Raw genomic sequence first — 23,993 nt, forward strand, 5'->3', positions numbered from 1 at the left:
GGCCAGGTTACACCGCAGTAACAAACATCCCTCAACTCTCCTAAACAAAGTGCATTTCCCAATCATTCCCCAAGTCCATCAGAGGTTGCTAGAGGGAAGAGGGCGATGATTTCTCACATGCTGTTAGAGCATGAAGAGAGTAAATCAAGAGAGTTATTTCTGGAAGCTTCCTCTTAGACATGAGATATGCATCACTTCCATCACATTTCATGGCTGAAGCACATTACAAGGGCACAGTCACCATTGGTGGGTGAGGTGCACCTCTGCCATGCGCCTGACCTGTGAGGTTGGAGTCCAAATACCCTGGGTATCCCTGGTGAGTACCCCAGCCAGGGCTTCAACTCTGTCGTTTCAGAACCCTTCCCAACACTCTGCTTCTAAGTTCCACTCTCTCCAGTCTGCCCCTTGCCCTCCTTGTTGGAGATCTTCCTCTGCTTCCTCCTCATCCTCAGGCCCTCTATGGTGGTGGCACCCAGAATAATTATAAGGAGTATTACTTAGAGGGGGTGAGAGTATCTTTCGTTTTTTTTAATGCCTGATGCAGAAGGCATGGGCTGTCAGGGTCCTGCAGTTGTCTTCAGCTGGGGCCCCCACATCACTGAAGGACGCAGACCTCATTGAGGCTGCTCTTCCCCAGCTATTGCTTCACACTCTCCCTTTCCCACTTGACATGGCTCCCTATTAAAAATCTTGTAAACTCTCTTCTCTCATAATTGTCATTGAGCTGCCCCCAAATAAGTCAAGGTTAAGCCATTTTCATTACACTTCGTAAAGTAAAAAAAAGTATTAGAGGGGTTACTTAGTATCAACTATAGTTGGAATGAGCCCTAGAAAACATGAGTAATTGCATTTAAAAATTATAAGATGGGGCAGACAATCAATGTAATTAAGACACTCCTTAGACGCCTGCATGCCATATACCAGAGTGCTTGGGTTGAAGTCCCAACTTCACTTCTAATTCCAGCTTCTTTCTAATGCACACCCTGGGAGGCAGCAGTGATAACTCAAGCACTTGTGTCCCTGCCACCCATGTGCAAGGCCTGGGTTGAGTTTCAGGCTCTGCCTTCAGCCAGTTCCAGTCCCAGCCATTGTAGGCATTTGGGGAGTGAATAAGTGGATGAAAGTTCTTTTTATTTTCTCTTCCTGCCTTTATAATTAGATAAACAAGTAAATAAAAATTATAAAAATTGCAATAATATCCCTAAGGTCAAAGATTAACTGTTAATAAAACATTTTCTGGGAGTTGAAGAAAGGCAAGTGTATTATTTTGGGTATAAATGGCACCTATTTCATTTGCACCAGGGATCAATAAGGAAGAAGCCCATGTACCTACTCTAGCTGCCCCTGTTCTCCACTTTACTGAAAAAATAGCAGCAGTATTGTATGTTTGACTTCTTTCCTGGGTAGCATTCTTTGGCACAGGGCCATTGAGGAACTTGGGAAGTGTTGATGACAGGAAGGTCCTTCAACAGACCCCGTCATGTTTCTGAGGGTGCAGAGGCTCATATCAACTAATGACAGATAGGATCAGGCACAAATTGGCCTAATGTTGGGAGTGCTACATGCCTTCTTATATAAGATCATAAAGGTCATGGGGATGCCTCTTAAATATTTCTCTCATTGTTAACTAGGTTCATATGATTTTACAATTAGAGATTATTCCTTTGAGAATGAAGTTTTACTTTTTCCTTCCCAAGAAGAACCAATAAGAAGGCTAGTGGAAGTGCAGGTGTTTGGTCTGCATCCCACATCAGAGTCCCAGGGTTCAGGATGTGGCTCCAGTTCCTGACTCCAACCTCCTGCTAATGCAGACCCTGAGAGGCAGCAGTGATGACTCAAGCAGTTGTGTTCCTACCACCCACATGGAGACCTGCATTGAGTTCTTGACCCCCAGCCTTGGCCCAACCTGGCCCAGCCCCAGCCATTGTGGGCATCTGGGCTAGTGCCAGTGGATAGGAGCTTGTTTTCCCTCTTTCTCCGCTCCCCAGATAAAAACAAAACAAAAATATGAGTATCTGGGATCTGCAACACTAATCCTTAAGCCATGGCTCAGTAACGCTACATTGAAGATTCACTGACAGCACAAATCTGGTCCAGGTAAGTAGGTAGGAAGTGAAGAGCCCTTAGTCCTGAGGGGATGCAATTGGCACTTTTGAGAAACCAGAAGGACCAAAGACAACACACCACCTTCTTATTTTCCTAAGGCACAGCTCTAAATTTTCTCAAGGCAAACTAGAAAAATGTCTACAGATGAAGCTTTCCACAATTATATGTTAGTTCTATTCACTGGGCTACAAGATGTTTCTAAGTTATCCCTGGAGAAAGTTAACAAGTCCTAATTGCCTGTGCAGTGTCCCGTAAGCCTTTGAATGGATAGGGAGAACAGGAAGCAGGGGTACAGGTCAGGCTGAGAAGAGATGTGTGGAAAAGCTAAGGGCACAGAGCCCAAGCAGCTATGGGGATGGCTTGGCTCACACCGGCCAGCTGCTGACTACTTCTAGGTTATTCCAAGGGAGCTTGTGAGGGAGAAGGGAGGGCAGAGGTGAATGCCAGGGCGTGTGGGGGCATGGGTAGCTCCACTGCCGTAGGTTCTGAGAAACCGAGACCTGAGCAATGTTAAGTTTCCATAATAGTTCCAAACACATCAAATGCTTAACCCAAGCGGGAGTTGTTTAGACAAGACCCTTGCGTTGGAGCATTTGATGAGTCTATTTACAATTGAGAAATCAAGGGTGAGTATATTATCTCAATTAGATAAGTTCAGTTGTATTCTTTGTAGGAAATCAAGTGCTACTGATAAATGAGTGAAAAGAAACAGTCATTAATACTTTATCTTTACTAAGCTGTCCCATTAAATCAGCCACTTGCCACCATTTTAGATACAGCTAATAATAAGTACGGTTCTAATGTACATTAATTCTCATAAATGATAAAGCTGTTATCCCTGGGGTCTTTACCCACTTTAGTTTTTCGAACTCTTTTGACCTCTATCAATGCTCTGCTTAGAGATGCTGTCAATTTTTTCTCTTTTTATTTTGCAAACTAACTTTCTGTCTGGCTTAATTCCTTAGGTAAAAAATCTTAGCAGCACCTTGCTTCAGGGAACTGAATGCTCTGAGATAGAAAGCCCCAGGGTAACCCAGCTGTGGCCGCTCTCTGTGGAGTGAGTGTTCCGTGCCTTGCTGCTAACTACATCTCCCCAGCCTCAGTATCAGCTCTGCCTCCCAAACAAACAAGCAGCTGGGAGAAGGAAGATGGGGAGACGTAGTAACTCACAGCTCCAGCTCTGCCTGGGAGGGACTCAAGTCACCCAGAGTGTCAGTCAGTTGGTGTTCAGGGGAGTTGACACTCATAGCTTAGCGCAATCACCTGTTTCCTTGTAACACCTCCCCCTAAGAGCCTTGAGGACTCTGAACTACATTAAATGATCATGTAGAGCCTAAGATCGTAGTGACAGTGCACAACACAGTGGTTCCTGATGCCCCAAACAAGATGGGAGAAAAAAAAAATGTGTGTGCTACTTTTGAATAATTTTTGGCACAGAAAGCAGTAGAGACTTCTAACATGTATTTTGGCCCCTAAATCAGCACTACTTCTTCAAAAGGAACTGGCACAGTTGGTTTTGGTTTGGGGCATTTTCTTGCTTTTACGAAGATGGTTTAAAACTAATTTGCGTTTCAGATTTTTTTTCTGTAAATTACTGAACATCCGTCCTGTAGTCACACCCATCTTATAAAAGGCTGTCCTTGGCTGCCATCCTGGATGCACACTCACACATGAGACTGTAGTGAGAGCCTGAGCCCAAATGTCAGATGTAGGGCTGGTGTAGGGCCATCGTCTGGGTCACAGTCCTGGGTCAACTTGATTGCCTTTAGGTTCTTTTCCTATAATTATCTCTTTCCGGAAAACTTGTGGCTTATCTATTGGCTCAAAATAAAGCATATTATTTTTCATGAATAATATGACATTTAATGTTCTAAAGATGTTAAAGTGGAGCAAATATGTTATTAGAAACAAATATGTTCTTTCTATGAAAGATAATGTAAAAGCCTTTCTGGACTTTTTTTTTTAAATCTGCCAAAGAGAGAAAGAGAGACAAAGGGAGTGGGAGAGAAGAAGAGGAAGAGAGAGAGAGAGAGAGAGAGAGAGAGAGGCACATGGAGTATTTCTCAGAAGCCAAACCTACGAGAAAAATCATAAGAGATGAAAACATTATGTCATGTTTCTGGAACTTCCTGATTATACTTAAAGTGGCCCATCTGTCCCTTATGACGAAACTCATCAGATGAGATCTTGAGGAATGTAACTCTTTGTAAAATTTTTGAAATGTTGAATTTGTTCCCCAGTAGCCCAACCTCGTAGCAAATCTGTTACCCAGATGTAAATTTAGAAGCGTCAGAATTTTGGCTCCCTGAAGGAAGAATTTCAATTTAGAAGAGGCATTATAGACTCTAACAAGGGAAGAATGGCTCAAAAACCAAATTACCCCAAACAAACCAAGATGAGACATAAGGGAAATAAATGGACTATTCGGCAATGGGGGTAAGGTGAATTGGAGCTGCGCTCATCACTTGGGTTGGGGGAGGTGCAATACTATGATTGCAGTGAAAACGAGATTGCTGGCATGATGCAAGTGCTAACTACATGGTCCAGTTTTGAAGAATAATTCACCTTTCCCAAGCATCACTTGCGAATAGACAAGTCCAGGTTTGACTTGATAGTCACCAAGGGGGCTATGTACATGTGGTTGTCACAAGTCCTCTGCAAAAAGGCAGATGGTCCTTGGGGGAAAGAGAGTTGTCAAACTCAGAGCCACTGTATAAATCATGATAAAATCCTAAGCGGCATAAGAACGAGACAAGAAAGATATATAAGAATTCAGCAAGAAAAGCTCGAACAAAGAACAATGGAGAAAGGGAAAACCTCAGGTATTGGAGCAGGCTTGGAAAAATTAAGTGGTAAAAATGCTCACAAGAGTTTCACTTAACATGAAAGAAGCAAGAGTGTGGGCCCAGCCTCTCTGTAAGAACAGAGATGAACATCACAGCCACGTGTGACACCAGCAAAGTCCAAGTGCCAGACGAGGACACAATAGAAGGGCATAGGCGATGGGGAGTCTCCCTGTCTGCCGTGGCTGCTGCTGTCTGCCCTGATGGGTCTGGATGTCGGCCATGGCAAGGGCTGCCCAACCTCCCAGCCCTGTCCAGGGAAGACCCCTCACCATGGGTGTCCTCAAGTCTCCAGCAACAGTCCCTCCATGTGCATCAGAAGCAGAGCCAGGCCACACAAGAAGATTCCTTTCAAGCCACATACATCAGCACTGGGTGCACTTGAACATAGTGCTTTGGGAATCAGAAGGACTCACCAAAACGAATCTGACACGTTCACAATATGCCTAATAGCCATTGTGCACGTGACAATTGTCACTAAATAGGGCTTATAAATCATTACATTGCTTTTACACTGCCAAACCAAAGCTGTAATTTTCCATTTCATTAGATTTATGATAGTCACGATAGTATAATGAACATCATACACCCTCGACTAGCATTGAAAACATTAACATTTTGCTGCATATGCTTTACTTTTACTTTATTTTTTATTTATTTGAGAGAGAGAGAGAGCCCCCATTCCACGGGTTCACTCCCTAAATGTCTGCAGTGGCTGAGGCTGGGTCAATGCTGAAGCCAGGAGCTAAGAACTGAATCCAGGTCTCCCACATGGGGAGCTGTAACCCAGTTACGTGAGCCATCACTGCTCTCTCCCAGGGTCTGGATTGTCAGGAAAGTCAGGAGCAGGAACAAGGAATGAAACCCAGGCACGGGACAGCACTGTGGTGTAGCCTGCAGTGCCAGCATTCCATATGGGCGCCAGTTCAAGTCCCGGCTGCTCTGCTTCTGATCCATCTCTCTGCTATGGCCTGGGAAAGCAGTAGAAGAGTAGAAGATGGCCCACGTCCTTGGGCCCCTGCACACACGTAGGAGACCCAGAAGAAACTCCTGGCTCCTGGCTTCGGATCAGCACAGCTCTGGCCATTGTGGCCAACTGGGGAGTGAACCAGCGGATGGAAGACCTCTCTCTCTCTCTCTGCCTCTCCTTCTATCTCTGTGTAACTCTGACTTTCAAATAAATAAATAAACCTTTAAAGAAAAAAAAAAGAAACCCAGGTATTCAGATGTGAGTTGTGGGCATTCTAAGTGCTAGGCTAAAGGCTCAAACCCTATTGTATCATTTTTTTGGCATAGTATTTAAAGTCAGTTTCAGACATATTAGCGTTTTGTTCCTGAGTACTTTAGGAGCATCTCTAAAAATTAACATTTTTCTCTATAGTACCCTTACTGCATCTAGCAGTTAGTAATAATACCTGCATATAACATAATCCTTATTCCATATTTAAATTTCCCTGGTTGTCTCCCAAATGTCTTATTATCCATTTATTCAAGTAAGATCCAATTGGTTGTTGTATTTCTTTATTTTCCTTTAATCTCAAACAGCTTCTCCATGTCTCCTAGTTTCCATCTTGTTAAGAGGTAGAAGAGACTAGCAGGGATATCATGGAAGATCCCCCCTGCTGGATTTGTGTTACTACTTGCTCACTGAGCCATTTGCCTTAGCTGTCTAACCCCTCTATTTCCTGTGACTTGGAAGTTACGTACAACTCAGTTCACATTTTCGGCAAACGGCTTCACAGGTGTGGTTGCTTTCTTCATGGCGAGTTGCATCAGGATCCACAGGTCCCATTTTTTGTGACGCTAAGATTGCTCATCAGATCTGAACTGCACAGTTGTGCAAAACCACAGTTGTTATCATGCCAACTTGCTGCATGAACTGCCCATGGACTCGGTTTTCTGTGCTTCCAGCCAACCTGAAGCCCAGGATAATGTCTCCCTTGTCTCATTCTTTCCACACCTCACTTCCCTCCTCTTTCTTGGCCCTTCCCCTGAGAGCTGGACCATGAGACTATTATTTGCCTCCTGTGCTTCCTACGTGCTTGCCAGGCTTAAAGGCTAAGTTTGAATATTAATAGATTTCCAGCACTTACTGTGCCAAACACAGGTAGGTTTAAAAATAAACTAACAAACATGAGCTAATCTTTGGTTCAATGAGCAATTGGAAAGTGTGTCCCCTACAAAGTTCCTGTGTTGACACCATGCACCCAATAGGATGGTAATGGCACGTGAGGCCTTTGGGAGATGGTTAGGTCCTGAAGCTGACTCAATACAAGAACCCAGAGAGAACAACGTTGCTCTTCACCACACGAGTCCACACAGGGAAGACGGTCATCCATGAACCAGGAAGCCATCACCAGACCCAAGTCTGCAGTGCCTTGGTCTTACTCTGCCTCCAGAACTGTAGCAAATCAATGTCTATTATGAGCCACCTGGTCCATGTTATGTTCGTACAGGAGCCTGAAGGAAGGAAGACAGAGACCATCAAAAAGGCAAGAGAATACAAAAGAGAGGAAATTTTGTGGGAAACAGAGAGATGATGGGAAGCAGTAAAATAAAATTTCTGCAGACGTGTGGAGTGATGTAGCATGGCACCTAGGAGTTAAGGCTACAGACGAGAGCCTGGGACTCAAACTCCGGCTGTCTTTCTTGTTTTCTACCTGTGCATTTGTAGGCACTTAACTTAACATCACTGGATCTTGTTTCTTTGTCGGCAACCATGGGTAATAAGGGTACTTCCTTGATGTGATTCCTTGGCATCCACTGTGCATAGCGCAGTGGCAGACAGAGAAAAGATGGATACATAGAGGTTGCAACAACAGCTAAACTCTGCAGGGAGGAACGGAGTAATTTTCTTGTCCTGATTTTCCCCTTAAACTCGGACAGGAGGCTTCTTGAGAAAGCCTAGGCTGAGAGAAAGCTGTCAAGAGCATTGGTCCAAAGTTCCCCAAATCTGCCCTGACCCAAGGATAGGTCAGGAAGGAGAGGGAAGAGAAGCAAATGGGAGCTGTCTTTCCTCTCAGTGGCACAGGGCTGGGGTCTTCCAAAATGCAGACCTGCCTCTTGTTCTTCTCTGCCATGAGGATTCCAAGGTTCCCGAAGCCCTTGCTCTACATCTGAGGTCTTTGGGCACAGTTCCTGAATTGGGCAGGCCTAGGGGTAGCACTGTTTGATGGGTAATTGATGGCACAGATTGGCTTCACTGGAAAAAGTAATCTTTGCAGATGGGGCATGGCCGAATGCAGTGGAGAAAGTTGGAGCAGCGATGTGGGGCACTCAGTGGACTGCACAAGCGATCTCTCTCCCTTTCTCTGATGCGTTCCCTTTCCCCTGCAATGACCTGCACCTGAGTTCCCCGCTCAGTGGGCACCTCTCAAACAAGAAACCTCTGGTTCCACTGGGCCTTGCATGGTGCATTATTTCATATCAATAATCAAGGCCCTCTGCATTCTGTAAAAGGGAAAACCAATGAATTCTATCACTTGCAGTTTTACCTTTATGGAAATTAATGTCAACACTTTTCCTTCTTTACTGAACCATCCACAACAGGGAATGAAGAAGGCATGGAATGCTCCTGAAAGTCCACAGTTGAGCAAAACAAAGGAGACAAACATTTATGCTGTATCCTTAGGATAGCTTTGCTGGGTTCCACTTTTAACTTTTAGCACAGAAAAATCATAATGATCAGGGTGGCTGATTCCCTCCATTGGATCATGGTCTTTAGGGTTTAGGTATCAACTGGCATAAAATGAGGGCATGAAACCCAGAAGAATTTTTTAGGCTCTTATTACAGGTTTGCCTTAATTATCAGCCTTGGGGGGTATCTCCCAGGAAGGATGAAGGCTATTGAAGGGGCCAGCACTGTGGCACAGTGGGTTAAAGTCCCCTCCTGAAGTGCCAGCATCCCCAGTGGGCACCAGCTGCTCCACTTCTGATCCAGCTCTCTGCTGATGTGCCTGAGAAAGCAACGGAGATGGCCCAAGTTCTTGGGCTCCTGCACCCAGTGGGAGACCTGCAAGAAGCTCCTGGCTCCTGGCTTTGGATCAGCACAGCTCCAGCCGTTGTGGGCATTTTGGGGAGTGAACCAAAAGATGGAAGACTCCTCTCTGTCTCTACTTCTCTGTAACTCTATCTTTCAAATAAATAAAATGAATCATTTTTTTAAAGCTATTGAACCACAAGGAATTTCCTCACCCTCCCAGGAGCAGGAAGGCGGGGCAGCATGAAGGAAGTAGAGAGAAGGAGGGTGGCACAGCTTAGAAAGCCTTCAAGGATAAGGTGAAGCAGATGGTGGGCATGGTTAGAAATCACCTTTCCCTGTTCATTCCCAAGGGATTGAGGACAAGTGGAGTATCTCCTTCTTTTAGCCATTCCTACTAGGGATGGACAGCTCCATGGAGAAGCACAGAATTTGCCCAGGCTGGGACCAGAGTAGGAAGTGGGTAAATATTTGCTTTGCCTCAGCTGGAGGAGATGGATTTTTAATAAAGAAGCAGTGTGACTCATGTCACAGAGTGTACCAACAATTCAGGAAAAAGCCACTCTAGAAAATGCAAGAATGGCAGGTGATGTCTGTCAGTGAGCTCCCAGGAAGGACCCTCTGACACTCAGCATAGAACACACACACACATGCATGAACACATACACAACCCACTCGCAAACACATGCCCACACTCACATGCACACATCCACTCATGAACATATGTAAACACACATCCACATGCACGATCGTATGCACAATCCACTCACAGATGCACACACACATCCACACACACACACATACATTTACATATGGACACACACACACGCACACACACGGGAGTACTTCAAAAAGTTCATGGAAAATAGAATTAAAAAACAAGTTTACTCTGATGCAGAAATTTTTGAAATTCATGCAGGTTTTTCATAATATACTTTTTTCATGGACTTTTTGGAGAACCTTTGTACACTCACAAACACACATATACATAAACAGAGATACACATATAAATATATACACATAAACATATACATATATACACAGACACAAATGCATATATACACACATATACACCAATACACCAACACTCATATATAAACACACAGTGCACACATTGTCTTTCCACCGGCACAGGTGCCACTGTGTCCCTTGCTGTCGCTATGTGCCTCACAGGGTCTCCTGAGGATACCTCAGTCTGGCTCTCACTGCCATCGCAGTCCTGCAGGGACAGTGCTCCTACAGTGGTGCAGGGTGCTGGGCTGTAATCACAGGAGGCAGAGGCTCAACCAGAATGAGCTCTGTGACACTCTCCGGATGGAGTCCACGGTGGCACCTGCAGAGGGCAGAGCCCATGCTCTCTGTCTCATGGAATTACGCCCTGTGTGATTGTTCATCTTAAAGGGGGTAGAACTTGGATTTGCATTTAGCCTTTGAAAAATGGCAAAGATGATAGAATGACAGTCCTGTAATTATGTCCTGCAATTATATGCAGAACATGAGTCAAAGCAGACACTGTCCTGCTGGGCTTGAGGGCTAGATGCCACATCATCAGAGGACCTGAGAGGACCAGATGGTGTCAAAAATGAGTAGTCTCTGCTTCCTGGAAGTGGCCCCCATCTAACGGCTAAGAGCCAGCAAGATTATGGGCACCTCAGTCCCTCGACCCTGAGGGGATGGATTCTGCCAGTGTTAACTTGCAAGTGGATTCTTCCCTAGTTGAGCTTCCAGATGAGAACACAACCCAGTCAACACCTTGACTGCAGCCTTGTGAAACGCTCAGCAGTAACCCAGCTGGGTTGGGCTGGTCCTTCTGACTTAAAGACACTGTGAGATAATAGATGTATGTTTTTCAGCTACTAAGTTTGTGGTAATTTGTTATGTAGTGATGGATAAATAATATAGCCTTCAGTTCCCAGTCTTGCACAGGAAGCCCAATCAAGATCTAGTGATATTTGGATGTCTGTAAACTCTTCCAAACAACCTAGAAGGCAGGGCCTTGGTATAGTGTTAAATGTGAAGATGTGGAGTCCAAGAATTGCCGTCTACTGGCTGTGTAAACTTGGCCAAGTCATTTTCATTCTCTGTGGCCCAGTTTTCTCTTCTGTATTTGGATAGAATTAGGTGAGATAGTCCCTGAGTTGTCTTCCAACTCTAATAGAATCTGATCTACAAAATTGGTGCATGTAAATTTAATGTTTGTTGAGCATCTACTGATGTGGCATGCTAAAACACTATTATACATTATCTCATTTAAACTTCAACAATATCTTGCTCAGGTTTTTATTTGAGTTGCATGTAAAGATAAGTAAGCAGAGGTACAGAGAAATTAAATAATTTTACAAGACCCCAGGACTCAAATGTGGGCAAGGAGGGAACTGGGCTTTTTGTCTTTTTTACTGAATTATACTGGATCGGAGCCCAGGAGAAAGTCTATTCAACTATTTAACTAGAAGCAATCAGAGAAACAGACAGAAACCTTAGAAAGGGACTTGGGGTTGCAATAATCAGGTGAAGGATCATGTAAGTGGTAATTCAAGTTGACAGCTAAGACGGAATAGATTCCCAGTGATGGCTCTGAAAAAGTTAAATCACCAGGAAAGTTCATCAGAGGTCACATAGAGTGGAGAGAAGAGGAGGAATTAGGAACTAGGACAATCTCTTCCTCCAGCCCTAATACTGATGGTTCTAAATTGCTTTTTGTGGTCCAGATCTGTCTCCTCAGTTCCCGACTTAGCAAAACGCTCCTGGTGGTCCCAATTTCTAATTCAACATATCCAAAACCCAAGCAGGTCCTTGTATCCAAAGGCACCTTCATTCTGGGTCCCCTATCCTGGTGAATTGATTATGTTCCCATCATTGGGCTTTCAATCAAGCAACTTTCCTTGTTTATCACTTGCATCTTAGTTGTCACCCAGATGAATGAATTTCACCTCTTACATGTCTTGCATCCATGTGCACCTCAGCACCCTACGTCAAAGTCCCATCACTTCTCTGCTGGGCTATTTCAGTCACCTCTTAACTGGTATCCCTGTTCTTCACCTCACCACACCACCTCTTCCCATTCAAGTCCATCTTCCACATTGATTACAAAGTGAATCTTCAAACTACAAGTTGCTACCATATTTAAAATTCTTTAAAGACTCCCCAGCAATAACTGGATGCATTTTCAGACTCTTTACATGTGCAGGACACTTCCTGTCTGACTTCTGCCTTCTTATGTAGCCTCATCAGCTACCACATTTGCTCTTGCCTACTGAACTCTAGCCTTATTTACTTGTAGCCTCATATTTTTATTCCCTTGCCTGGGTTATTCTCTGCCTTGTCCTGCTAGGTTTTGCCAACATACTGATGGTTTCAAGGCTCAACTCAAGTGTCTCATCCTTGAGGAAGTCTTATTTTTAATACTCTCCTAGCAACCACATTGCACATCTCAGGGGACCATTCACATTGTACCCAATGGCTAGCGATCACATTGAAAGTCATGTACTTGAGCCCATGGAGGTGGGCACCAGGGCAGGACCGCAGGCCACCTAAAATGAACTTGCTGTCTCTCCAAATATGAATAGCATCGGGTAACATACTCATCTCTAGACATTAAGGGAGTCTCCATGAAGAAAAAGACCATGCCTCATTCATCTTTAAAAACCTATTGGCCAACTTAGTATCCCACACATTACCAGCTCAAAAGAAATCGTCACTGAATAAATGACTGAATGAACAGGAGGGTGAAGTCTGTAGGTATTCTATGTGAAAGGAAAAGAAAATAATTTCTACATTCACCTTCAGAGTCCAGAAGAAGAGATGGGCTCCGTGGGCCAGCTGGAGCTGGCCTTTCTGATTATGCATGCAAAGAGAATAATGCCAATTCACTGACAGGAATGCTACTAGTATGAAGATATTGGTGCAGAAAAAATACAGCCAGTTCTTTATATATATATAAAAAGTTAGGTTTGGGTCCAGCATTGTGGTATAGCAGGTGACGCCACTGCCTGAGACACTGGGCACCATATGGGCACCAGATTGTGTCCCAGCTACTCCACATTTGACCCGGCTCCCTGATGGTGGCCTGGAAAAAGCAGCATGTGTTTGGGCCCCTGTCACCCAGGTGGCTCCTGGGTGACTCTTTCCCAGGCGCGTTAGCAGGGAGTTGAATTAGAAGCAGAACAGCCAGGACTTGAACCAGCACTTATAAGCCACAACTAAACTCACGGCACCACATTTCCAGGCCCAAAAGTAATTTATAACTTGATTTTGATACACATACAGAATATTTTTACTTGATGAAACTCTCAGAGACCTTGTTCCAGCTACACGGAATGGGTTTCCTCCTCCTCTGTTTTCCAACCTCCCTGCCTCCCTCCCTCCCTCCCTGCCTCCCTCCCTCCCTTTCTCCCTCCCTCCCTTCCCTCCTTCCTCCCTCCCTCCTTCCTTCCCTCCTTCCCTCCTTCCTTCCTCCCTTCCTCCCTCCCTCTTCCCTCCTTCCTCCCTCCCTCTCTCCCTCCTTCCCTCCCTCCCTCCTTCCCCCTCCTCCCTTCCTCCTTTCCTTCCTCCCTCCTCCCTCCTTCCTTCCTCCCTCCCTCCCTCCTTCCCTCGTTGCTCCCTCCCTCCCTTCCCTCCTCCCTCCCTCCCTCCTCCCTTCCTTCCTCTCTCCCTCGCTCCTTCCTTCCCTCCTTCCTTCCTCCCTTCCCTACTTCCTTCCCTCCCCTCTCCTCCCTCCCTCCTTCCTTCCCTCCTTCCTTCCTCCCTTCCCTACTTCCTTCCTCTCTCCCTCCTTCCTTCCCTCCATCCCTTCCCTCCTTCCTCCCTCCCTCCCTTCCTCCTTCCCTCCTTCCTCCCTCCTCCCTTCCTTCCTTCCTCCCTCCCTTTCTCCCTTCCCTCCTTCCTCCCTCCTCCCTCCCTTCCTTCCTCCCTCCCTCCCTCCTTCCTTCCCTCCTTCCTTCTCTCCTTCCTCCCTCCTTGCCTCCCTCCCTTCCCTCCCCTCCCTCCCTGTCTCCCTCCCTCCTTCCTTCCTTCCCTCCTCCCTGCATCCCTCCCTCCTTCCCTCCTTCCTCCCTCCCTTCCTCCCTCCCTCCCTCCTCCTTCCCTTCCCTCCTCCCTCCCTCCCTCCCTCCTTCCTTCCTTCTTCTCCTTCTCTCTCTGTCCCTCCCTCCCTTCCTTTTTCTTTCTTTTCTTTTTCTCAACTGAGGAGACACTTGGCCATTTCAGCATCACCTAAAACATGTCTGTGGGAAATACTTTAGTGCCTTAGTAGCTTTCTAGGGAAATGCAAGTAAAAACTTAGCAAAAATCCAAGTCTAGGATGGAGGGAAAGCTCCATTTCTATTTATATATTAAGAAATTAGGTTTCCCATCAGGGCTGTTTCTTCCAGCTGAACAGCTGAGTGCATGACTTGTAGAATTCAGGAGCGTCTGTGACCCTCCAGGGAATTTCAACTCAGTCTCAGAACCTCAAGCACAGACATCAACTTCTTGGAAAGTTGATTACAGAGTTCCTAGCATTTCTCGGTTGTTTATGGGCCACTTTGGTGTGTGCCTGTGTGTGTGTACATGCCCGTGTGTTTATGTGTGTTCATTGCAAGCCCCCCAAACTGCTCTGGTCTAGAAATTCTATTGCATCTACTCTGCTCCAAAGTAATCCTACCATCTGGGAAGAGTAGCTTTAGAGTTGCAGGATATATGTGACGATATTTCCAAAAAGTTCATGGAGAAATGTGCATTATCAAGTGACTATCGTGGATTTCAATTTGTTTTGCATCACAAGATTTATCTTTTGATTCCACTTTTCTGAAACCTTTTTAAGGTACCATTGTACAGCTTCTGCTTAGTTTTAGAACCATAGACTAGGCTGGCACTGCGGCTCACTAGGCTAATCCTCCGCCTTGCGGTGCCGGCACACCGAGTTCTAGTCCCGGTCCGGGTGCCGGATTCTGTCCCGGTTGCCCCTCTTCCAGGCCAGCTCTCTATTGTGGCCCGGGAGGGCAGTGGAGGATGGCCCAAGTCCTTGGGCCCTGCACCCGCATGGGAGACCAGGAGAAGTACCTGGCTCCTGCCTTTGGATTAGCGTGGTGTGCTGGCCGCAGTGCGCTGGCCGCGGCGGCCATTGGAGGGTGAACCAACGGCAAAAGGAAGACCTTTCTCTCTGTCTCTCTCTCTCACTGTCCACTCTGCCTGTCAAAAAAAAAAAAAAAAGAAAAAAGAAAAAAAAAAACATAGACTATGCTTCCCCAAGATCTTAACTGCCATACATATTGGGGTAGAAATGGAGTTCCCCAATCAGCTTCACTCAAGAGCACAAAATATACAAAATATTAATTATATATATTTATATATAATATATATTTATATATTTAATGTAATTAAATATATAAATATATATTTAATGTAATTAAATATATATATGAATATATGAAAGAGAACTAAACATCCAGCAAGGCATGGCCCTCACCCTCGAGGAGCTCACCTGGAATCTCAGCAGCCTGCTCTCCCCATTTCCTTCCTGAGTCTCCCCACTACCCTCACTTTTCCAGGATGGAGATTTGGAATCTTCAGGAATAGCCTGAGTTCCAGCTGCTCAGGTCCATGTGCATCTGAGAACTACACCCTGCACTGAGACTTTATGGAGGTAAAAGCTTCCGTGTCAGGAGTAGCTCCAGGAAGAGGAATCTCCATTCAGGAAAATGTGACCTTACATGCTGGGGGTGCCCCTTGCCTGGGGACTTGCTGGTCAGGATTATCACTCACTCTCGAAGCTCCCCAGGACCCCCTTAGCTAAATGCAAAAACTGGCGAGGTGAATCCAACCAGCACTGTCAACGCCCTCTGACATGACCATTTGGACCCAAGCTCTTGGGTCCTTTGGAGAAAATAATGACAACTATGGTTTTAAGTAAAAATGAAGCAATTTACAGATTTGGCCAGTGGCTTTGGGTCTAAGGTAGAGAGCACTGTATGTTGAAAGAAAGCACTGTTCAAACTTCTGGTAGGCATCAGACTTCTAACAGGACGAGTTAATGCTGACAGCTGTTGGTACCTTGGGTAAAGCTGACAGTTTTTGTACATGTGAGCTGCGTGGTTGTTAAATGCAGGGAGGATCCAAGGTGGCTGTAAAGGCAATATGCCCGAGCCGCCAGATGTTCTCCCCGTGAAGCACTGAGGCCTGTGGGTTCTGCAGGTGTGACAGTGACGCTGACTGTGTTGTCTGCAATTCCACCCGCCATTCGTCCCCTTTACCTAAACACACATTAAACAGGGCTGAACTCAGAAACTCTTATGTACTGCAAAGTTACCAGAATGATCAGGATGTGTTGGGAAACAGTTGCGATTGGAAGATGAAAGAGAAGGCTTTTAACCTGGTTCTGGCACTAATTAGCTGGGAGAATTTAGATATGTCACTCAAATTGTCTGGGTCTCCTATTTGCTTAGCCATGGGGAAAAAAATTTTGTAGATGACCACTAAGACTGCTCTAAGCCTTATTATTTTTTTTTCATTTTCTTTGAAAGGCAGAGAGATAGAGAGCCAGATCTATAAAGATCTTCCATCTGTGGGTTCATTCCCCAAATGCCCACAATAGTCAAGGCCAGGCCAGGCCAAAACCATGAGCCAGAAACTCAGTTCAGGTCTCCCACAGGAGTGGCAGGGCCCAAGTGCTTGAGCCATCATCGTCTTCCTTACAAGGTGCACATTAGCCGGAAGCTGGGTCAGAAGTTGAGTAGCCAAGACTTGAGCTAGGCAGTCCCGTATAGGATGCCGGTGTCCCAAGCAACAACATAAGCAGTGTATCAAAACCTCCCCCAACTCCTGTTCTCAGCTTTAATTTGATTATTAGCTTCTGAGGTTTGAATGTTTCCCTAAAGCTTCACGTTTTGGAAACTGAATTCCCAAGTTCATATATCCATAGTGTTTGTAGGTAGGGCCTTTGGGAAGTAAATAATATTAGATGAGGTCATGGCAGAGAACTTGATGGCATTAGTGGCTTTATAAGAGGCAAAACAGAGACTCGAGCAAGTCACACTTGCTGTGTCTCACCATGTGATGCCTGCTGCCGTGTTAAGGTGCAGCAAGGAGGCCCTCACCGTGCCTTTACACTTCCCACCTCCAAAAGTGTGAGCTAAATAAAACTATTTTCTAAAATAAATTACCCAGTTAGTGGTTTTCAGTTATTGCAGCAGAGAATGGGCTGGGACATCAGCTGATTCCCCTGTACTCGGCGTTCATTGTCCCTTTCATCAGGGAGAAGCCAGAAGGCTCAATCTCAGAGCTCCAAGGCAAGCAAGAGCGATGTGGCAAGGTTAATAGTTTGCCAGTATTTAAGGCAAGCTCCTTGAGAGCAAAGGCTTTGTCTTGATCATCTTTTTATTCTGAATGCTCATTGCAGGCCTCACACATTCTGAAAGTGAGAAAGTCTTTACGTCTGAAATCGTCTTCAGTGGAAAGAGAGTTCCTGGTTAGAATGGTGGCTAGGAAGTAGTTACCCAGCCAATGACTGCATTTTCTGGTCTATTTTGCATTTAAGTGGAGCAATGTCTCTAGTTTTCACAAACTGAACAGGAACTTAAATCAACTTGGTCCTTCCTAAAACACGTGGATGAACATTTGCACCTATCTTAGAAGCTAAGTACCGAACATGACAAAGTTCCTGGGTCCCTGAATATCTGTGTGGAGCAGAGCACTCCATTCCCCTCTTACATCAAATTTCCAAGAGTAAGAAACAAACTTTTGCTGCATCAAGTCACTGAACTTTGGGGTTTATTTGATATGGCAGTTGTTTTATTTTAATGAGTACACAGAGAGTGGAAATTGCTTGAATGCCAAAACATATTAGATTTGCAAGAGATGGCAAAAGGGTGGAGATGCTGGGATGTTCTAGAGACAACAGAAACCTGATCAAAAGCCAAGATGACTGCCTTATTCTAGGGAAACAATATGGAGTTTGATGCTGTTTTCATCTAAGAAATACTATCTAGAAGTTTGAGTCTAAGACCCATGATCTCTATTTAATGACAAGGAAGCTGAGGCTGAAGGAGACAAAATAATTTGCCCTAGAGACAGAATGGAGAAGGAGCATAGCTAGTATTTGAACCCAGTTGGTACCCAAAGTTCGTTTTCTTCCCCCACAGACAATGTCCCAGCTGCCTTCTCACTGTAACGAAGTGGGCTTAGAAGCAAGCATGCATGTCCATAGTCCACGCTTTAGTCAAGGCTCCAAATCTGCCTCACGACTCCAGGGTGTGTCATCTGCCTGACTTTCTGCAGGGTGGAAGGCTGGTGGGCCCGCAGCCAGGGCCTAAGTTGAATGTCTGTACCCTCAGCACCTGAGGCCAGGAATGGGCAGAGTTAGGCCTGTGAAGGTGACCATTCTTTCCTGTTGGAACTCAGGAATTCCTGTTAAACCCAGGAAAGTCCCAACGGGGACAAGATGGTCACTCTACTGCCTTCTGCACAGAAACACCAGGACAGGTAGAGGGGCTGGGAAGCACAGATGGGTAGGGGCTGGGAGTCCTTCTTGTGAGTATTGAGTTACATAACGGAGCAAAGAAGGCTATGATTCATCATTGCCACAAGTGGAGGAGCATACACACACCTAAATATAATTTACAAGTGGCTCCTCTTGATGGTATTGCACAACCAAATTAGCTCCTTTGGAAAAAAAAAAAAACACCCACTTTAAAGCACAACAGATGATCTGTACTTCTGCTCCAAAACATAAAAGTTTGCTCTGGTGACATAAACGGCTGAGACAAACAGGACAGAGTTTGTGTTCAGTTCTAAACACTCTACTGATTGCCATCCACCACCTGCATCCCAGACGACTTTCAAGACCGAAGTCCCTGTCCAGCTCCACGTGGGCCATGCGTGGCCTTCCCATGACTGCTCATTCCTGAGTGTGCTGCGGACTCGCGCTTCCCTCTCCCACCACGGGAAGATGGAAAATGGCTAGCAGGAGAGGGGGAGTGTGGAGGGCTTGTGAAAGCTTGTGTCTGGAATGGTAGAAGTCTCGACAGTCTTTCAGAAAGATGGATTCCTCCCAGGGGAGGCAGCTCACCCAGGAGTGTTGTAGCCATCGGCACTGAAGTTGCAAACCCCGAGCTTGGGGAAAGGGCCAGACTGCCAGCTCCAGGAGAGCTGCCTGCTGGGGCTCTTTGAGAAGTCTGTTTTGGATTTGCGGCACAGCCTCTTTAGGAGGGTATTTTCGGATAGCCTGCCAAGCCACAAGGGCTCCAAGTAGCTCTTGTTTCTGTGCTCACTAAGATGAGGAGCTACACTAATTGAGAGAGTGACCCAAATCCGTGAGGATCACTGAGTATCACAATTGGCCTGAATTCTTGCAGCCTTTTGCATGCAGCGGTCTTCTTGTCCATTTGGAAGTCGTTCCTGGAACTCTTGCAAAAAATCTCCTCACCCACACAGAATCAGCACATAAATTATCAGTTTCTCTCCTCAGTGGCAGTGTCGCAAGGTCCCACGAAGAAGAATTTCAGGGGCTAAACTCTTCCAGAAGCTTTTGTTCGTGTAAACACAGCTTAGCAAAAAAACAATGACGGGTTGCTTTCTTTGTTCAATAACAGCACAGTGCAGCCCTGCTCCGATACCTTCCCTTAATTGAAATAATCTGGTTGTCCTACCCTGCATCTCCCCAAGGTTGTCAGGGAATGGGGTTCACCTCATAACCTTGGGCTGTTTTCATTCTTACTCCTCCAAGTATGTGTTTCTAGCAAGAACCCTGCAAGCTATTGTCAGAGTTCATGGAAGAAACAAAGAGGGGGGCATTGCCTCAGTTCCCCACACCACACCCACAGACACGGGAGGGGAGGGGGCATTTCCAGTGAAGGACAGGGGTGCACATCACCCCCTGGAGCCTGCCAGAGAATCTGCATGGCACATGGGTGTTTTCCATGTAGCTTATAGGTCTTTCTCTCTCTTTCCTCCTCCACAGCTCTCAGTCGCCTTCCTGACTAATAGACATACCAGAAAGCTGCTTCTTCTCCGGGAGCTATGCTGATCCCAGAGAGTAATTGTGCAAAAAAAAAAAAAAAAAAAAAAAAAAGAAAAAGAAAAAAAGAAAAAAAAAAGCAGGTTGCAGAGAGAGTGGGCAAGCACAGCTCAGAAATGTAAAGGAAGACCTGTGGGGAAGGTGTGTGGGTGCCCTGCCAGGCGCTGCAGGGGGCAGGGACAGAAGGCTGCAGACGGACACAGGTGGCTCCGGGCTCCTGGTGGCACAGTCACCTGTGTGCACCAGGCTGTGTCGGGGCCCGGTGCCAGTGCAGCTCAGCTACTGACCAAACCCCATCCCCCTGTGGTTGTTGGACTAAGCATAATTCAAATTGGGGTTTGAGGACATTGCATGGGGAATGGTGGGGGTGGGGAGAAAGAGAAAGGGAGAATCAACCACTTCAGAGGAACTTGGAGAGAAAAACGATGTGAAAAATAGTTTTTTAAAAAGAATGGAAGGATGTTGAACTTGCTACCTGGCATCCATCTGCTGGAAGCTTATTATAAATGCATCGACTCAGGCCTACTAGGAAGCCATTTGCATCTCGACAAGGCTCCTACTGACTCCCATGCATGAGCAAAGGGGACAATGTGCACCCAAGGCATCACCCAACAGCTTTAAAAATTACCTCTAAGTAGTCCCATCCTCCATGCTTCCAGATATGTTGATCTGGGATAGAGCACGGGAGGATGACGTGGATGGGCAGCCGTGTTGAGAGCACACAACACAACAGTGGTCCTCAAAATGTAGTTTCTAGGCCAGCAGAAGCAGTATCACCAGGAACCTGTTACCACTGCAGATTCTTGGGCCCCTCTAGACCTACTGAGTCCAAAACTAGGGTCAGAGGTCAGCAATCCATTTCTAGACAAGCTCTCCAGGTATTTGTCTAAGTCTGAGGACTGCTTCTGCAGAAAGAGGCAAAATGGGAGTAAGAGTTGTAAATGCATTCAGGTCTACCACAAAGCTGCAAAAACCTCCAGAAAACACCCATTGCTGCAATATAAAGCTAAGCGTTTTCAAATGAAATCCTAGGCCCTTCCAGTATGACTTTTTAAACATACTCCCATCCCCCTCCTTTATTTCCCTGTAATGTGTGCCATTAAATTGATTGGGTTGGATTTCAGGCTCTATTCCAGCTATCAAATATAGTGAGTCTGTGCTTCCAGTGCTATAACTTTAACCAAATTCATTGTTTTCTTGACTATGGCGATGTAGGTACTTAACCTTGTTTGCATGCATGGGTCACTTATTCTTCCCAGCTGCTGGGCTCCTTCTCAGTCTTCAAGTCCAAGTATAAATGCTGCCTCATCCACTAATTGATTCTCCAACCAGAATGAACCTTTCTGCATTTCCCATATCACTTGCTTATTGCATTCATTTCATTGTTTTCTATTAGTCATTTGCTCAATGCTTTGGCTCTTAGCCATATTTACTGTTCCTTGAAACAGAATACTGTTTTATTCTTCCTTCACTGCTCCCTGCCTCCGAACATCTAGCACTACCCTCTGCACACAGAAAGGGGCACATAAATATTGATTGCACCGAAACGAATGGGCCAAAGGGTTCTCAAGACAATTTGGACTACACAGTGAATCATGTCTGTTTTTTCAAATACAGAAAGGAGCCAACGTAGAATGGAAAACTGGCCAAGAAGAGCACGCATATCATGAGTCTAATTAAGGTGACTCTATTCCAGCAATTTGATTTCAAAATAAGTCTAAGTCACAGACTCAATTGAAATCCACAAAAAATAAATGATACCAAATTTTACACAAGCTGACACATATTAGTCAATAATTATTTTGTTGAATTTTTGGGATGAATATTGGTAGGGAAGATCTAGAAAACTAAAAATGTCTTCCCCTTTTAGCAGTGTATACTAAAGAAAACATTTATTGAGATTTGATTTGGTTTGACACTCTCCCAGATATAATAGATGTTATTTCATAATCTTCATGGCCCTAAAGAGAAAATTTTTATTCTCTTTCCTGGGTGAACTTATTTACTTAGGGGAATCTAGTTGGATCTGAGAACATACCATGTCCAGAACCTATACTCTCTCTAATAAAGAAAGATGTCTTGTGTTTCAAAGATTTCAAAATGTCTATTCATCTAATCTGACTCTATAAACTAAGTGACTACATCACTAACTGTACAACATTACTTACTAATAAGCCCTGCTTATGAAGGTTTTGAAATGCAAGGGAAGACCAAGGATGAGAATCTGTGTTCTCAGTGGAGTATAATGGATCTGCATTTGTGGGCCTGCTATTCCTCCAAGAACACTTCACAAAGACGATTTCAATTGCATATGGCACCATGTGGCACAAACACCAGCACTAGCACCCTGCACCTATCTCCACAGGACAATGGTGATAAGGACCCCTTATTTTGATCAAACCATTGTTTTCCAGGGTAGACAATTTATAGCCTCCACTCCTGAAAGGCAGCATAGTGGGGCCAACCTTGTGGCTTAGTGGGTAAAGCCGCCACCTTTGACACTGGCATCCCATATGGGTGCTGGTTTGAGTCCCAGATGCTCCACTTACAATCCAGCTTCCTGCTAATGTGCCTGGGAAAGCAACAGAAGATGTCCCCTGCCACTGATGTGGACCCAGAGGAAGCTCCTGGCTCTTGGCTTCAGACCTGCCTAGCTTCAACCATTGTGGTCATCTGGGGAGTGAGTCAGTGGATGGGAGATCTCTGTCTCTCCTTCTCTCCATCTGTCTTTCTTTCCTTCTCTGTGTGTGCAATTTTGCCTTTCAAATAAATACATAAATCTTTAAAATAAATAAAAGACAGCAGGCCCTTGATTTGACCCAGTACTCTGTGATAGGGTAGTGCTTAAAGATGTGTCTTTGATTCTGATCCTCTCTGGATGATGTGAGAACAAAACCCAACATTGAAATTAAGCTTGGGGGGCTGGGAGGAAAGTCAGGTACAATATGAGAAGAACACAAGAGGCTGAGAAAGGGATTGGGAATATTCAGGCCTAACATAGAAGGAAGGGCTCAGTGCCACAAAGGAGAGATGAAATAGTGTAATGGAGTCAACAATATCACAAATTGAAGTTGTCATGGAAACCCTCATTGGAAAGCAGGCAATTGGATTTTGGAAAGTGACTGAAAGCAAGACTTGATGGCAAGACAGAGGGGGAAGGGAAGAAGCCCTAGACTGAAGTCAGACACTGAAGGGGAACAGAGTCATCACAATGCCATTGTGTCAATTAGAGTGCACCTCACTGTTATAAGACTGAGCATGACGGACACGAACAGCCAATCTGTCCAGCCAGGAGGTCTGGGAGTCAATGTGTTAGAATCTGCCTTTTGTGGCATTCCAGTGCTCATGACTCATCCTGCAGAACAATGGGATAGGTGGGTGGAATCTCTTTTAAATATTTCCAAGAAGAATCGGTGGCATGGCCATTTCTAATGTTTTGTAGAACTCCCCCCCACACACACTCAAATCTTGAGCATAGAGGCAGGTAAAAATAATCGCTGCTGTGATTTTTGTGCTAAACACTCCCCTCTGAAAGTGGATGTGAGGATTTTACAGGCATATCAAAGATTGATTTCCCTGTATTCTGGCTGAAACAGATCCTGAAATTTTATGATTACATGGACTTACAACATTGGCACTCATAATACACATGGATTGGTTTTCCATAAATTACCTCTTAAAGAAGAGTCTGCACTACTAAATGAATACATGTGGTTACAAAAATCTACAGAAAAAGTAGAAAGAGTGCCAAAGAAAAGAAAGAACTCTCTCAGCATCACAGAGGAACTATGTCAGGCTAATTCAAAGGCACAGCATATATGTGCATGCCAGTTCCTGAAATATGGAATAAGAGATTTGTCAGGACAGCAAATAAGCTCTTGGAAATAGAGTAGATGAGGAAAAAGTAGAACAGGTTACTGCAATGTAATATGTCAAGGTAAAGAGCGGGTGACTTCAGAAATTGGAAGATCTGTCATGAGTATACCAGTTAATGCTTCTGGGTTAAAGAATTTAATGTCATGTTTTATGACCTTACTGAGTTCCTTTTGTACTTATAAGTTATACAGCATCTTGA

The sequence above is a fragment of the Oryctolagus cuniculus genome, chromosome 9 (genome assembly GCF_051225735.1).
Source record: "Oryctolagus cuniculus isolate XC-2025 breed Fujian yellow rabbit chromosome 9, ASM5122573v1, whole genome shotgun sequence".
Classification (NCBI taxonomy): Eukaryota; Metazoa; Chordata; class Mammalia; order Lagomorpha; family Leporidae; genus Oryctolagus; species Oryctolagus cuniculus.